The sequence below is a fragment of the Lipotes vexillifer genome, unplaced genomic scaffold, assembly GCF_000442215.2.
Source record: "Lipotes vexillifer unplaced genomic scaffold, Lipotes_vexillifer_v1.1 scaffold98, whole genome shotgun sequence".
NCBI classification, from domain to species: Eukaryota; Metazoa; Chordata; class Mammalia; order Artiodactyla; family Lipotidae; genus Lipotes; species Lipotes vexillifer.
In genome coordinates, this window is record NW_006799611.1 from 1,557,876 (window position 1) to 1,573,857 (window position 15,982).

General features: G+C 56.5%; 1 protein-coding gene across 1 annotated transcript in view; it reads right to left on the reverse strand.

Annotated features, from left to right (window-relative positions):
- NIBAN2 (niban apoptosis regulator 2) overlaps positions 1–15,982 on the reverse strand; it is a 51,805-nt gene that overhangs the window by 19,925 nt on the left and 15,898 nt on the right. The gene's annotated exons all lie outside the window — the stretch shown is intronic.

Sequence of the window (15,982 nt, forward strand, 5' to 3'; positions counted from 1 at the left end):
CACACACACACACACACACACACACACACACGTGGGTGAGCCTCTGGGCGGGGGAAAAGGGCAACGACCCTGACAGAGAAACCACCAAAGACACGAGAAACCAACAGACATGTGAAAAGACGCTCGGCCTCACCAGCCAGCGAACAAACGCAAAGCGGAACCAAGATTCTGTTTTCCCCTGTCAGACCAGCCAGGACCAGCCAGGACGAGAACAGGCACCTTAACCAGATCTGGGGGAGTGGGAAGTTGGGACGGCCTTTTTGGAGGGGGACCACAGCTGCGTGCACAGTTCCAAGGGTGCATGGGTGCCCTTTGATGCTGTACTTGCTCCTGTAGGAATCCAGCCCACAGAACTCACACAAGGACAGCAGGGTCAGCAGGTTGCCAGAAATCACCAGAAACAAGCCAATTGTGCACGTGGGGAATGATTCAATACCTAGCAGTTCACCCAGGACGGTCAGAAGATTAAGGGGACCTGGGTACAGGTACCAACAAAGGGAAGGTGTCCGTACTCGGCCATGTAAAGAAAACAGTGCTACGGAATCCCACACTGAATATCATCTCACTTAAAATTATTCCTGCATGTGCGTATGAGTTATTTATGCTTGGAGACCTCCAGAAAGAGGTCCGGAAGGCAGCACTCCAGGCTGTTAAGGGCGGCACAGCTGGGTGTGGGAATGAGAAGCAGAGAGCAAATTTCATTTTCTGCTTTATTCACTTGTATAGCATTTGAACTATTTTATGAGCATGATTCTTTTCACAATAAAAAAATAAACATTCTAAAATCAACTCATCTACCAAGTTAACAACCCCTTTGCTTTCACTGGCTTGATGAAGAAACTGAGATCCAGAGAGGGCTGTAACCCATGCCGAGGGCGCCTTCTCCTTGGGCAAGGCTTCCCGGTCCTGAGTAGCTGCAGCTCGAGTCCTGCCCTGGGGTTCGTGCTGACCCACTGTGCGGCTCCCCTCTCTGGGCCTCAGTTTCCCCCTGCACACCGTGAGGTCCAGACTCAATAATGGACAGGCCCTACCACCTTGGACAGTCTTGGATTCCAGGTTCCAAAGACCTGTTCCTTTCTCAGAGAAGGGGCTGATGTGATGCCGTCCCTCCCATGGCTGGCCTCTGGATACTGAGGGCACCCAGCTAGGACAGCATTTCATTTAATCCTCTCAATAGCTCTATGGGGTACGGCTGGTGTTATCCCCAGTTACAGAGGACACCGAGACTCAGAGAGGTTAAGTCACTGGCACAAGGTCACACAGCTAGTGAGTGGCATAACTGGAATGCAGTCCTGGGGCCCAGCCAGGAGGTGGTGGCTGGGGAGGAAGGCTGAGAGCAGGTGCCACATCCCACACCTAGGGTCTCAGGCAGGCCCACTCCCTCCACTCCTTCCAGAGGCGGCTCAACCCATGGGTCCCTCTCCACAGGCCTGTGCTCCCCTTTCCTGGAATGAGCTCATGTCTGTTCAGATTCTGTTTGGGGGGGAGGAAGGGGAGAACATATGAGGAATTTGCTTTGAATGCCTATTTTTTAAAAACTATAAACAACCAGAGCTCTCTCAAACACCACGGGAATTGTTTTGAAAAATGATGAGGCGGGCTAGGGGTGGGGGAAGACGAGGTAATGCACTGGAGCCAAAGAGAGAAAACAGGACCGTAGACAACAACAATACTGATAAAACATGTAATCGTCATCATAATCGCTCCCTTTTATTGAGTGCTAACCCAAGCCAGTGGGTGGGCAACTTTCACATGCAGGATCTCAAAGAATCTTCACAAAAACCCTAGGGAGTCAGTGCTATTGTTTTCCCATGTTAAGGATGAGGAGGCTTGCAGACCCAGCATCGGAGAGCCAGGTTCTCAGCCTCCAGCCCAGGGTTTTGCCCCAGCTCTGCCTCAAACTGCCGGACAGCCAGCGGGCACTCTCCCAGCACGCAGCATGGGTAGGCTTGGCCCTCGGATCTCAAGGGTCCTTCAGCAACAGCTCTAGGATGCCTGACTCAGCCCTGATGCACCCAGCCTCAGACACAGCATTATTTCCAGAAGGGCTAGAATATGCCCTGATGCTTGGGAAGCCAGGCCCAGGAGGAAGCTGCCATCCTGTGTCGGGACTCAAACCCAGGTCTGTCTGACTCCCAGCATGTTCTCAGCTGCTGGGTCAGCTAAGCCCAGGCATCACGTCCTGGCAGGGAAGGGCCCAGCCAGAAGGTCCAGGCATCGCCCCATCGAGGGGCACACCGAGGCCCACGTTGGGCGGGACTGTGGGTTGAAGAGGAAGCCAGGGCAGACCGAGGAAGTGAAAAAGAGAACGAGGTGACCCAGATGGAGACAGAAAACGGAGGTGAGACTGACAGGCCTGATGCATCCAGGCTGACGGGCAGAGTAGGAGGTGAGAAGGAAATTCATTCTTGGCCTCTCCCGTCGGGACGCAGAAGAGTATCCAAGTGATGCTGTGGGACCAGGGTCCAGGAGCAGAGGGCACGAGGAGTGGGAGAGGGGAAGTCACCCGGCACAGGGTGGAGAGGGGAGAGGGTACAGAAATATGGGTTGCTTCGCTCAAAGGAGCAGGAAACGAGAAGACAGCCCCATGGGCGCTGTGCCCCCAAACAGGCTGCAGCAGCCCTGATTTCACCCTACCGCCATCACAGGCATGCCTTGCTACCCAAACTCGAGAACCGTATAGACCTGGACCTGCTTTCAGATAAACTCTTTGCTACCTGAGATTCCAGAACCAAACAGATCAGACAGTGTGGGGTCTCTCAGTACCCCAATCTGCTCTCCAACCTGGGAGCTGAATGAATTGGGATAGGGAGGGAGGCTGGTCTCTAAGGACTGAGTGCAAAGCCCAGGAGGGCGGGCCTGGCACAGGCAGGGGCTGAGCAAGGGGGCTGCCCACTCAGCAAGCGGTTACTGAGTGCCCACCCCACGCCACGCCCCAGGGGCTGCGGACGCCGCTACCCGCCCGCTGGGTGAGAGGTTAGGGGCTACAGGAGGAGGGGCCCGGCAGCGCCAGGGAACTGGGTAGCTCAGCTCAGGTTTGGCAGCAGAGAGAGCGCTGGAAAGGGAAGACCGTGACGGAAGAGGGCCGCGGGATGGCTTCTTGGCAGCCAGGAGCACATTCTTGAGAGATGTCCTAAGGCAACTTGGGAGGAACTGCCACGTGCTGGTACAGAGGAGGTGCCACAGGAAGGCAGAGGATGAGGACTCAGGGGACTGTGCAGGGGGGCCTAGGTGTCAGGGCTGGAAAGACCTCGGAGAGGCAGGGAGGGGAGGGGGTCCAGTCCCCTCCAGGAACAAAGGGCTCCCAGAGGAGGAGCCCCGAACAGAGTCCCCCAGCAGCCTCTCTGGCTGGACGCTGCGCAGGAGGGTGCAGGCGGCACTGCAGCCCTGGAGAGGCACCTCCTGCCTGCTGAGCTCGGGGGCCACGGCCCAGGCAGCCCCCTCCCTGCAAGGCCTGCTCAGCACCCCACTCTCTCCCTCCTCGCCACCCTGCAGCGGCGATCTCCCCGGAGCTGCCAGAGGGGTTTATTGACTCGAATCCCACCACGCGTTCCTGCCCGGGTGCCCACGGGTGGTCCCCGAGGCCTCAGGCGCCCCTCTCTCCTCCACACCTACCTGTACCAGCTCTTCCTGCCTCTTCCCAAGGCTTCGGGAGACACCACATGCCAGGGATTCGGGGCCTCATCAGCCCAAAGGGGACTGTGAGCCAGAGAGGGTGAGGGGCTCACCTGAGGCCGCAGAGCCAGACCGAGGCAGCCAGGGTTCTAGCCACAGCCTGCTGACCCCCTCCTGGTCCCGGCTCTGACCACTGTCCACAGGGCCCCACAGGGCATCCCTCCTCGCAGCGGGCAGAGGAGAAGTGGGTTGTGGCCCCTCTCCAGAGGCAGGGCGACTGCAGGGGTCCCTGGCCCGGGAACTGGGAGGCCCTGGCTAGTTGTAGCGATGCAGTTGCTGTTGGGAGCTACGGAGAGGGGCTGGGCTGGAGCAGTCTGAGGATGAGTGCCGGCCTCACCCACCCTCCACACTTTCTCACACATCCTCCCTCCTTTCCTGCACTCAGACCCAGATGCTCTAGGATAAGAAGGTAGGGGGGTTACTGACAGAGCCTGCCCTCCAGCCCCAGGCCCTGTGAGTTCAGAATCCCAGTTCTGAAGACCCAGCCCCACAAGCTGCCTAGCTCTCTCAGAACTTCAAGTACCCCATCTATAAAATGGGCATAACAGATGGGTCCAGTTCAGGACCTCCATAAATGTTACTACTAATCATAACCATCATGCTCAGCTCGAAACAACAGTAAGCACTGTTTGAAAGTTTTATTAGCAGGCATAACTTTCACAGTTTGAAAAAATCCAATAAAGACTTTTTAAAAAAAGAAGCAGGAAGAGAATCGCAAAATAATAATAATGATAAGGATCAGCAGGTCTTCAACAAAGACCTGAAAAAGGGAACGCTCCCTAGGAGGAAGGAACTGCACAGGCAAGGGTAAGGGGGTGGGAACACCTGGACAGGTGCAAGGACCATGCAGGAACCCAGGTTCCCACCTGACCCTGGTGGGGCTCCCTTGGCATAATCTTCAGCCTCTGCGAGAGTCCAGAACCAATCACTGGGCCCTCTTGTGCCCCTTTGCCAGCACATCCTGCAGAATTAGGAGGTAAGCTCATCCCACTCAGACACAGGGCCCGACACACACACACACACACACACACACACAGAGTCTTCAGATGGCCCCGAGGTGAATACAGGTAAATAAACCCTCCATTTACAGGTGGATAAACCAAGGTCCAGAAAGATTAATGGCTCACGAAAGGTCATCTCACTCATCAGTCAACAAAAGCTCCTGAGCACTTACGTGGGGTTGTCATGGGACTACCTGCGGGGGTCCTGATACCCTTATGAAACCAAGAGGACAGCTCATGAATTCTGGGAATCTGTGTGCAGCCACCACTGTGCTCTGCGACCTCAGGGAGCCACTGCCACCCAGGGCCTCCACCTCCATGCAACATCCACAGCATGAAGGCAGTGGGCTCCACTCAGATTTGAAGAGGCCACTGCCCAGGACATGGAGGCCAGGGAGAAATACATGCAGACACACACACACATGCCCAGGACATGGAGGCCAGGGAGAAATACACGCAGACACGCAGACACACACACACACACACACACACACACACACACACACACACACACACACACACACGCCAGGACATGGAGGCCAGGGAGAAATACACACACGCACGCACGCACACACACACACGCCCAGGACATGGAGGCCAGGGAGAAATACACGCAGACACACACACACACACACACACACACACACACACACACACACACACACACACACACATTCTCTCTCAATCTCTCTGGCTCTCTCAACCTCTCTCCCCCTGCCTGCCGCCCCAGGGGCTGTTTTGGAGTCTTTTGGCGAGCTGGTTGAATAAGGGATCTTGCATCTGTATCTCTGGTTCTTAGGATGGCTCTGCCCCCCAGATGACTGGAACCACGTCTCCAAAGCCTGTACCCTTTGGGACCATCGAGGGTGACCTAGAGGGGCCTCCTTACCAGCCAGTCTTCCTGACTCTGCCCCCAGAACTAACTCCCAGAGTTGACTGGGGTGCCTTTCCACTGAGGACTTGTGTCTGTTCAAGAGCTCAGGTAATGCTGACAGATTGTCACCCCCACTTTATAGGTAAGGAAACTGAGGCTCAGGGTGACTTGGAGACCTTCTGAAAGACACTTAGCCTAGGGAATTCCCTGGCGGTCCAGTGGTTAGGACTCCACACTCTCACTGCTGAGAGCCCCGCTTCAATCCCTAGTTGGAGAACTAAAATCCCATAAATGCAGCACAGCCAAAAAAAAAAAGACACTCGGCCTAAAAGGGGAAACAGGTGGGTTTCAAACCTAGTCTCACATCAAAGCCTACACATTCCCCCACCTCTTGAAGCCTCTTCATTCCCAACACCATTTCCAAGGCTCTGCCCTACACTTTCTTGCTGGATCTCTGCCTGTTCCCTAGAGGCAGGCAACACAGGCTTTACAATCCCCATTCTACAGATGAGGAAACCGAGGTTCAGAAAGGCAAAATGACTTTCCCAAGGTCACACAGCTGGTGACTAAGGCCCTAGACTGAAGTCTGGGTTCTCCAGCCCCTACCTGGTCGGAGCTGGCAGGGAAACTTCACTCCTACTGGGTCCTCATTTGTCAATCTTCTGTGGACCTCAATCTTCCTACTTGCAAAATGTGTGGGTGGATCCCTATAGGCTCAGCTGATCTAAAATCTCAAAGATTAGCTAATCAGTGCTGGGCTTGCCCCAGGAGCTGACTGGGATGCTGGCCTCAGCACCATTTCTTTTTTGTATAAATTTATTTATTTTATTTATTTATTTTTGGCCATGTTGGGTCTTTGCTCCTGCACGCGGGCTTTCTCTAGTTGTGGCGAGCGGGTGCTACCCCTCGTTGCAGTGTGCAGGCTTCTCACTGCGGTGGCTTCTCTCGTTGTGGAGCACGGGCTCTAGGTGCGCGGGCTTCAGTAGTTGCGGCACGCGGGCTCTAGCAGCTGCGGCACGCGGGCTCAGTAGTTGTAGGGCACGGGCTTAGTTGCTCCGCGTCACGTGGGATCTTCCCGGACCAGGGCTCGAACCCGTGTCCTCTGCATTGGCAGGCGGATTCTCAACCACTGTGCCACCAGGGAAGCCCTCAGCACTATTTCTGAGCTGCTGGTGAGTCAGCTCTGAGTGGAAGCTGACCACAGCCCCCCTCGGGCTGGACAGAAGAACTGGGGGTGGGCGGTGCAGCAAGACCCAGCATCACCCCCACTTGCAAACACGGCACCGTCTCCACTGGGCATTCAGGCTCTGGGCTCAAGTTCCAGCTCTGCTACCAACTAGCTGTGTGACCTTGGCCAAGGTACATCCCCTCTCTGAGCCTCTGTTTCCCCCTCTGCAGAACAGCACAACAGTATCTGCCTGATCAGGTTATAAGATCAATGGGCTAACGAGCATAATGCACCTCACCCTGGCAAGGAGGAGGCATGCTGCTAATGGGGGCTCCTGTAAAGTGCCTCTTGTCTAAGGTTCCTCTAACCCAGGGAGAGGCCCTTGAAACAGGCGGAGCAAACCCTGGCCTGTCCCCGCCCAACCCCAGGACCAGCACCACCAGCAGGCAAGGCAGCCAGAAGAATGTTAATCTCTGATCTTCCAAACTGACAAGTTAAGGATCACACCACTTCCTGCACTCGGAGAGCGGGGGCTGGGCCAGAACTGGGGAGGCCCCAAGGTGGCCTGAAGTTCCCTGGTTACTCTGGGGGCCACTGTACTCAGAGAGGAGGGGCTTGCTGAGCTCAGGATGGGAGGAAGGAGTACAGAGGTCCTCGGAGCAAGGGCCCAGAAAGGTACATTCCGAGAGCCTCCAGTGCCAAGCTAAGGAGATGCTTTGCCTTCTCATGGCCCTCCCAAGCCCAGCACACGCCATACCTGTGCTAAGCCTCTTACCTCGATCATCCCCCCCAATCCTCAACTCAGCCCTGGGGCAGGTGGTGTCTGAATTGAAGGAATGTTTAAGGCGAGGAGATGGAGCCCCAGAGAACTGCCAAGTCCCTCAGCCGGGAAGCAGCAGAGGCAGGATCTGAGCCCAGATCTGGGACCCCCTCTACACTGACAAGGCACCAAGACGAAGAGGACGCTCTCCAGCCAAGATCACATCAGCCCTGTGCCAGCCATGAGGGCTTCACGCTGGTCCCAGCCCTGGATTGGCCCAAGCTGAGGGCACTGTGCCAGACCCGTCCCTGGCTCATCCGGTCCCTCCAGTGGGCTCCAGGGACACACCTCACCCAAGAGCCCGGGCCCCGTATCAGGGCTGAGAGATTTGCCGACTGAAACCAGGAGGGCAGCCCCCTGTAGGGTGGGGCAGGGCCACAACCTGCCTGCCTGGTTCCCAGAGCCCAGGGGATCAAGCCCGGGGCGGGAAGGTGGGGGAGGCGACCGGGGATACCAACTCCACCCACCCCAGAGCCAAAGGGACAGCAGAGGCAGAGTGGGGACAGGGACTGAGTTTCCCTGTGTCACAGAGTTGTCCGAAGTACCACCATCTCCATCATCTGCCTGGCACAGCCAGGAAAGCCTGAGGTCCAGAGCAGTGGAGACACTCTGCTAGGGTCACACAGCATGTCCTGACAGAGCTGGGTCAGCATGCCAGCCCTCAGTGCCCGGCCCAGGGCCTTTCTGCTCAACACCCCCTATTATTATTACTAACACATAACAGCAACAGCCACTCGCTCAGCAGCTTCTCTGGACCCAGGATGGCGCTACACATTACACGAGTTACTCTATGTGTTGTCCCCACTTTACAGAGTAGAAAACTGAAATTCAGAGAGTTTAAGTGATTCCTCCAAGGACACACAGCTTATAAATTATATGGACCCAGAACAGTCTTGAGTGTTAACAGGGAACAAAAGTTTGGGCAAATGCATCTCACCCCCACCTTCCAGACTGCCAGCCCCTGAGGCACCCCACAGCACTGGCCCTGTGGGTGGCTGCCGGCAGAAAGGCCGATGGGGCTCCTGTAATCAGGGGGCGAAGCTGGCGGAAGGCGGGTAATGACAGGCTCCATCGGCCAGCAGGAGAGGAGGGCTGGCAGCCCACCCGTGAGAAGAGCCTGAACCAGCAGCTGGAACCCTGAAGAGCCAGAGCCAGAGCCAGGAGGGGACAGGACAGCTGGGTGCCCCTGGCCCAGGCCAGTCCTTGTCCATAACGGGGACAGCACCCAGCGAGGGCAAGGGACTGATCCAGGGTCATCCGCCTTCTGGAGCCAAGAGGATTCCCACCCCAGCCGTGTCCTGCTCCCCAGAGCAAGGCCATCAGGGTGAGGAGGGCGTCCCAGCTGCCCAGCGGCTGGTCGAGAGGCCAGTACAGCTCAGCCCACCTCCACACCAGGCCCCTCCCATCGTACCCCTGCCACGGCCTCCAAATTTCTACCCCCTCAGGTCCCGTTTCCCTCTGATCCTTCCCACACACAGGGACCATGGGGATCTTTCAGTTACAGCTCTCACCCTGAATCTCCCCTGCTCAAAAATTTCCACGGTTCCCACTGCCTTTATGACAAAGATCAAGCTCCTTGACGTGCCTGCAGACGCCTGGGTGCCCTTCCTCCCCATGGGGTCCCTCCGGGTCAGGGACACCCCTCCCTTCTCACTCTCCACTGCACCATCCCTTCCCCCGGGATGTCCCCAGGCTGGGTGGGACCTCTACAATAATAGAGACTTACATGAGAAAAGAGACGAGTAGTGAAAAAACGCTGCTTCTGCTTTGGGTGATATAAAGCATCTGGGACAGGACCTGGCACAAAGGAGGAACAGGAAGGAAGCCCCGAGTGAGAGGCCAGAGGCAGAGGTCCTGAGCCAGGGGCCCCGCCCCGCCCCGGTGGGGAGCCGCCGTCCCCAATGAGCACCACAGCTCCGCACCCAGAGATTCCTCAGCACAGAAAGGGATGCCCAACCCGGGGCCGCGGCTGGGTCCCGTGGCCATGAGAACGTGCACCATGCTGTCCTTCCTCCTGGGGAAGGTGGCTGCCACCCTCGAGGCTTCCTCCCTGCCGGCCTCAGGTGCCCCGCAGGGACCCTCTGCTGGGTCACCCCTTCCCTGGGGCCAGTTATGAACAAGGAAAAGTCTCACTCCATAATCCAGCAGCCCCCAGCACGCCAAGGCCCGGTAACAACGGACACCTGACAGTGCGCCGGCTCTGTGCTTCACGTGGGACATCAAGACAGCCCTGAGGGGGCTTCCCTGGTGGCGCAGTGGTTGAGAATCTGCCTGCTAATGCAGGGAACACGGGTTCGAGCCCTGGTCTGGGAAGATCCCACATGCCACGGAGCAACTGGGCCCGTGAGCCACAACTACTGAGCCTGCGCGTCTGGAGCCTGTGCTCCGCAACAAGAGAGGCCGCGAGAGTGAGAGGCCCGCGCACCACGATGAAGAGTGGCCCCCGCTTGCCACAACTAGAGAGAAAAGCCCTCGCACAGAAACGAAGACCTAACACAGCCATAAATAAATAAATAAAGCAAACTGTCAAAAAAAAAAAAAAGACAGCCCTGAGAAGGAGGGTCCTCATCACCCCCGAGGACAGAGGGGGAAACGGAAGCATGGGGCAGCTAAGGAGCCTACCCGGCCTCACACAGCTGGTGAAGCAAGATGCCGGCTGGTGACGCCCAGCACCCTACAGGGGGATTTGCCACACTTTGAGCCCTGGCAACAGCCCTAGCAAGTGGGTACAGGTATCACCCCCACTGAGGACACAGAGGCTGTAAGGCCCAGTGGCTTGTCCAAGACCAGCCAGCTGTCAAGTGGAGAACCCCAAATCCAAGCTGGGACTCGAACCCAGGCTCTCTGGGCGGTGGAAACATACCGGAGACAGTCACGCGAAGCACTCTGTAAAGGATCTCGCGGGACCCCAGAGACCAAGGCTCATCCATCACCGAATTCTCAGCACCTGCCACGGGGCCTGGCACACTGCCGCCCGCAAACATCACGCCAAGTCAGTTTCAGGATCTCAAACCTCCCTCCCTCCCCAGTGTCCCACCTTCCCACCTCCACGCTGTCACTTGTGCTGTGCCCTCTGCCTGAAGCTCCCTTCCCCCTCTTTTCCACAGTTCAGACCCTTAGCCACCCTTCAGGGCCCTACTCAGACATCACCTCCTCCATCACAATGCTTTGCAGTTTCCCATTTGCACGTAATTATAATAATAAGTGGGGCATGAGCTAATGCATGTAACATTTAGCCCAATGCCAGGCACGAAGGCAGCTCCCATCTACGGTAGCAGTTATCGTCAACATTATTTCATTCAACCCTCACCCAGATTTATTGTTAAACCCATTTATAGATGAGGCAACGGAGGCTCAGAAACGTGAAGTGATTTCCCCAGCATCACACAGGCGAGAGCAAAGCCGGGACATGAAGCCAAGCCAGCCTCTGTTCGCCACGCTACCCCAGTACCTAGAACTGTGCAAGTCAGGAGTCCCTGTTGACTCTCTGGCAACATTTCCCCACTCGCCTGGCAGCTCCCCAGGTCAGGGTGGCATCTCGGTCACGTCTGTATCCCAGGAGCTCAGCGCGGCAACAGCCTTGGGAGAGGAGAGAGGGTTTCTCACAGAGGCTGGTGTGTTCTGGGGCCAAGCTCGAGGCAAGAGGCAAACCCGGAGCTCAGAATGGCCTCTCTGGGCCTTAGTTTCCTCGTCTGTAAAACAGGCATAAGGTGATAGTGTCCTCCTTCCTCCTCACTCAGTGACTAGGGGTCCTCGGGAGATGTTAGCTTCTATCGTTAACAGTCAAAGCGCCCTCAGGAGATGTTGGTTTTGCTGCTAACAAAGGGCCACGTGAGCCTTGTAAAGTTTCGTGGCTGTGATCCTAACCTTCAGCACCTGTGGAACCCCTGCCCTAGCGTGTTCCCTCCTTAATGGGCCAGGCACATACGCTGAAAACAGGCCACCGGACCTGGGAAGGGCCCTCCGAGATCAAGTCCAAGCTCACCGTTGGACAGATGGGGAAACCAAGGCTGGGGGAGTGGGGAAGAGGCAGCCAGGGCCCCCTAGCCTTGTCAGTGGCCCAGCTCCTCCTGAGAGCAGCCTGGGGAGAGGAGTCTGGGCCTTCAGCACCCAGTGAGAAAAACTGCCTCTGGTCTTGGGTCTCTGGCCTGGAAGCCTCTCCCTGAGCCCACCCTCTGCGCCTGGCCATCTCCTCCCCCAGCTTGGACATCACCTCCTCAGGGCCACCCCCGCCAGGGCAGGTCCAGTGCCCCGAAGTTTCCACCACCACAGCCTTGGTGGTTTTTGCAACCACCGTGACCGTCTGTGGGGGGGCAGGGGGGCGGTGGTGACACAGAGACCCAGTGCCAGGCTCACGTCTGGCCCAGACGGGTGCTCGACAAACGAGCGCTGAATGAACAACCCGCGGTGGAAGGTCACCCAGTTTCGGATGCCACAATGGCGGCCCCGGAGGCCTGGGAGGGAGGCTGAGCAGGGTATAGCCGGGCCTCCCAGCACGAAGGCAGCTTTGGGGCAAGGCAGTGGGACCAGGAGGGGCCGGCCAGGATCCCTTACAAAGCTGCCTTTAAAGCTCTTCTCGGTTAGCAAATATTTAACCACGGCTCAGCGACCCAGGTCTGGTGGGAGAGCATGCTCAGAGGAAGGAGGGGGATGGAAGGGGGGGCGAAATGGAGGCCCAGGGAAATGCCCCACCCTCCAAAGGCAGACCGCAGTCCGGCACCCGCCAGGGGCTGCCCTTCCCTTACACCTCGAGGAGGCCGCCTTAGTGGTAGGAAGTCAATTCCCATCTTGACACAAACAGAAGGAAACAAAGGCCCTCTCATCCCCTCCAGCCCCTCCCTCCCCGCCTGACAGAGCCCAGTGTCGGCTGTGGGCACCCGACAGTTGGTGGCTTGTTCTGGGAGCCCAGACCCAGGAGTGCCTGCTCTCTGGGAACACAGACCCAAGCTGAGGCAGGTGGAGAAGGGGTGCCGAGGCCCCCCTGCAGGGGCACCGGCCCACCCACACCTGCCCTGCACCACTACCACTCTCATCGGTCTCCAGAGGCTGGTGTCCTGCACCAGGCCCGGCCACGGCCAAGGCCACACCCCAGGCCACACCCCAGGCCAACAGAGCCATGCAGGATGGAAAGGAAGGTTGAAGACAGCCTGCAGGACCAGCCTCATTAGACTGCTCACCCGCTCCACTTCCCCCATCCTCCTGCCCCAGAGAGCCCTGGCTTGGGAGCCAGACAGACACAGAACAAATCCCAGCTCCGTGGCCCGGTGCCTCACTCCGAGCCTCAGTATCCTCCTCCGTGCACTGGGGACAACCAGCTTCTCCCTCACGCCGGGCACAGAGGCGGCTGACGGTGATTTTGTAAACACTAACCTCCCTCCCGCTCACACCCAATCCCCGTGCCTACTAACTTCTCAGCAACATCCCTCACCTGCGTGCTCTTCTTTTCTTCCTTGCCACGCCCACTGGAGCTTGAGCCCTCTTAGCCTGGGGCCTGGCCATCTGTCAAAACTGCCCCCAGGCCGTGGTGCCCCTCAACACACGCCTGCTCTCTGCCCACAGGGCAGAGCGCTGAGGCTGGACCGGGCGCCCAGGGCACTCTGCCACGGCACCCTCACGCTGGCGGGTGCCCACCACAGGCCCGGACCCCTGTTTGAGAACCCACCGCCAACTTTCCCCGCAGCGCCCAGACTAGAGTTAGACCCTGAGATCCCAGGCAGAACTACTTGCTGCCTGAGCCCCTCCTCCATGACCAGCCTGACAGCCAGCATCACCACCCTGCCCCTCCCACCAGCCACCAAGAGGCAGGGCGCTGGGGACAGCCTGAAATCCACGTCCTCCGTCAGTCAGCTCAGGATCAACCAAAATGGGAGCTGGGGGCAGCACGAAGGACAAGTGAGGGTCTCCGGGGCTCCACCGTGCTGGCCGAGAAAGGTTTTGTGTTGCCCTCATTCATTCATTCATCAACCACTGGGCATTCAGGAGTGAGTCAGACAAACCCATTCCCTGTTGTCTAATGAGGGAGACAGACTGTCAACAAAACCTACAATGGGGCTGGGAGCAGCAGAAGAACCCAGAGGAGGGGCAGCTAACCCAGCCTGCAGCGTAGGGGAAGGCTTCCAGAAGGAGGCGGCACCTGAGACATGAAGGGATGCTGGCAAGGTGCAGGAGGAGGTTTGGGCAGGGAGAGCATGCCAAGCGTGCCAAGCAGGAGACACAGGAAATGCACAGATTCAGACATGTGAGAAAATATTCATCTGTTCCACAAACATCTCTGAGTACCTTCCTGTGTCAAGAAGGGCACTTCCACAGAACAGTGTAGTGTCAAGGTTCTGGAATTTGATCTCAGTTCAAATACTAACCCCACTGCTCACTGACTATAGGACTTTGGACATGTGGCTTAATTCTCTCTGAACTTCAGTTTCCTGGGCCCTAAAAATGGGAGTAACACTGGTACCCACCCCCCCCACCCCGTCGGGTTGTCATAAGGATTCAATGAAACGAGTAAAGCCACAGGGCCTGAGCAGATGGGGGCTTGTATTATCAATGATGATGCCTGAATAACTGAAAGGAGTTCCACCTGCCCGAGTGTCAGTGGCCGGGGTTATGAGTTGTCAGGTGGGCAGTGGGGTCTTTCACAAGCTCAGGGGTCCCACAGTGTGTCCACCCGTGTTACTGGCAATTTTCTGTGATGTGTTTCGTGCCATGAAATGGGGACCAGAAAAGTGGAATCAAAGCAGCAGCTACCGGGTCCCTCTGCAGGCCATTCAGAGGATGGGAAGGTAACACGCTTGGGGTCCAGTCTTTCTGGGCCCTTGTCCCTCAGAGGTTTAACTATTCAGAAAGGAGAAGTGGACAGAGAAACATCAACGAAGATTCGGAAAGCAAACACCCAACAAACCATAAGCCACCAGACCTCGGTGGACCACAGCTCCCTCCGCTCCACGGCACTGCAGCTGGGCAAGTTCCTTGTCTCTCTGAACCTGCACTTCCCACAGGTAGCCTCACAGGGTGGACAAGGCCAAGGGCGAGGCTAGATGGGAAAGTGCTTTGAACTTCACCAGGGCGGGACCACAGTGTCTTGCTTTCCTGGTATCTTCTATTTATACCTCTCTCTCTTTTTTTTCTTGTCTTATTGAATTGACTAAGATGTCCAGATCAATGCTAATTAAAATACCTCTATGGTTTCAACATCAAGTTTGCTCAGGCTTGCTCAGTATGTGACGAATGATGCTGTAAAGGGCTGAGTACCAGGTAAGGACTGTTAAGGGAAAAAAGGGAGGACCTAGCTCAACTCCCAAAACAAAAGAGTTGGATAATTCTCAGGAAAAGAGATGCCGTGGAAAGCCAGCCATAGCCAGGCCCCGGCCGAAATGGAGCCTGTTCTTGAGTGACCCACCCACGGCAGACAGGACTCCAGAAGGGGCTTTCCATCTCAGGTGCCCAGTGGTGGGACAGGTGGCCCCTATAGAGTAGGGAGCTCCCTGTCACTGGAGGTATACAAGCAGAAGCTGGATGGCCAATTGGCAAGGAGGCTATGGAGAAAATTCTGTCCCAGGAGAGAGGTTAGCAGTAACAACACAAACAGACAGGGACTTCCCTGGAGGTCCAGTGATGGGAGACTCCACACTTCCACTGCAGGGGGCACAGGTTTGATCCCTGGTCGGGGAACCAAGATCCCGCATGCCACGAGGCTGGGCCAAAAAAAAAAAAAGATAAAACACAGACAGACCCAGCTCTGCTACTGACCATGAACTTCCCAAGCCTCAGTTTCTTTATACATAAAATGGGGGTAAAAACAGCATACACCTCAAAGAGTTGTTGTGAGGACCAAATAAGAGAATGTGTGAGTAGTGTTTGGCACTCTGCCTGACTGTTGGTAAGAGCCCGATAAATGTCAGCTGCCATTCTAATAAGAATCAATCACTAATAAGTGCCAGTTACTCTGGCTAAAGCCTAATGGAAAAAAGGCTAGGGACTTCCCTCGTGGCACAGTGGCTAGGAATCTGCCTGCCAATGCAGGGTACATAGGTTTGAGCCCTTGTCTGGGAAGATCCCACATGCCGCGGAGCAAATAAGCCCGTGCGCCACAACTACTGAGCCGGAGCACCTAGAGCCCGTGCTCCACAGCGGGAGAAGCCACCGCAATGAGAAGCCCACGCAACGCAATGAAGAGTGGCCCCCGCTCACCCAACTAGAGAAAGCCTGTGCTCAGCAACAAAGACCCAACGTAGCCAAAAATAAATAAAATAAATAAATTTTTAAAAAAAGAAGAAAAAAAGCTAAACACAGACACACAAATCCCGCACATTTCATTAGCTGAGTGCCCTCTGACACCATCCTTTTCACTAAGTCCAAGTCAGCCTCCTTCCCAAGCTGCTGCCTCCCCCCCGTCCATCCCCCTGCCCATCTATCTATCTTCCTATCTATCGCTCTATCCCTCCCTC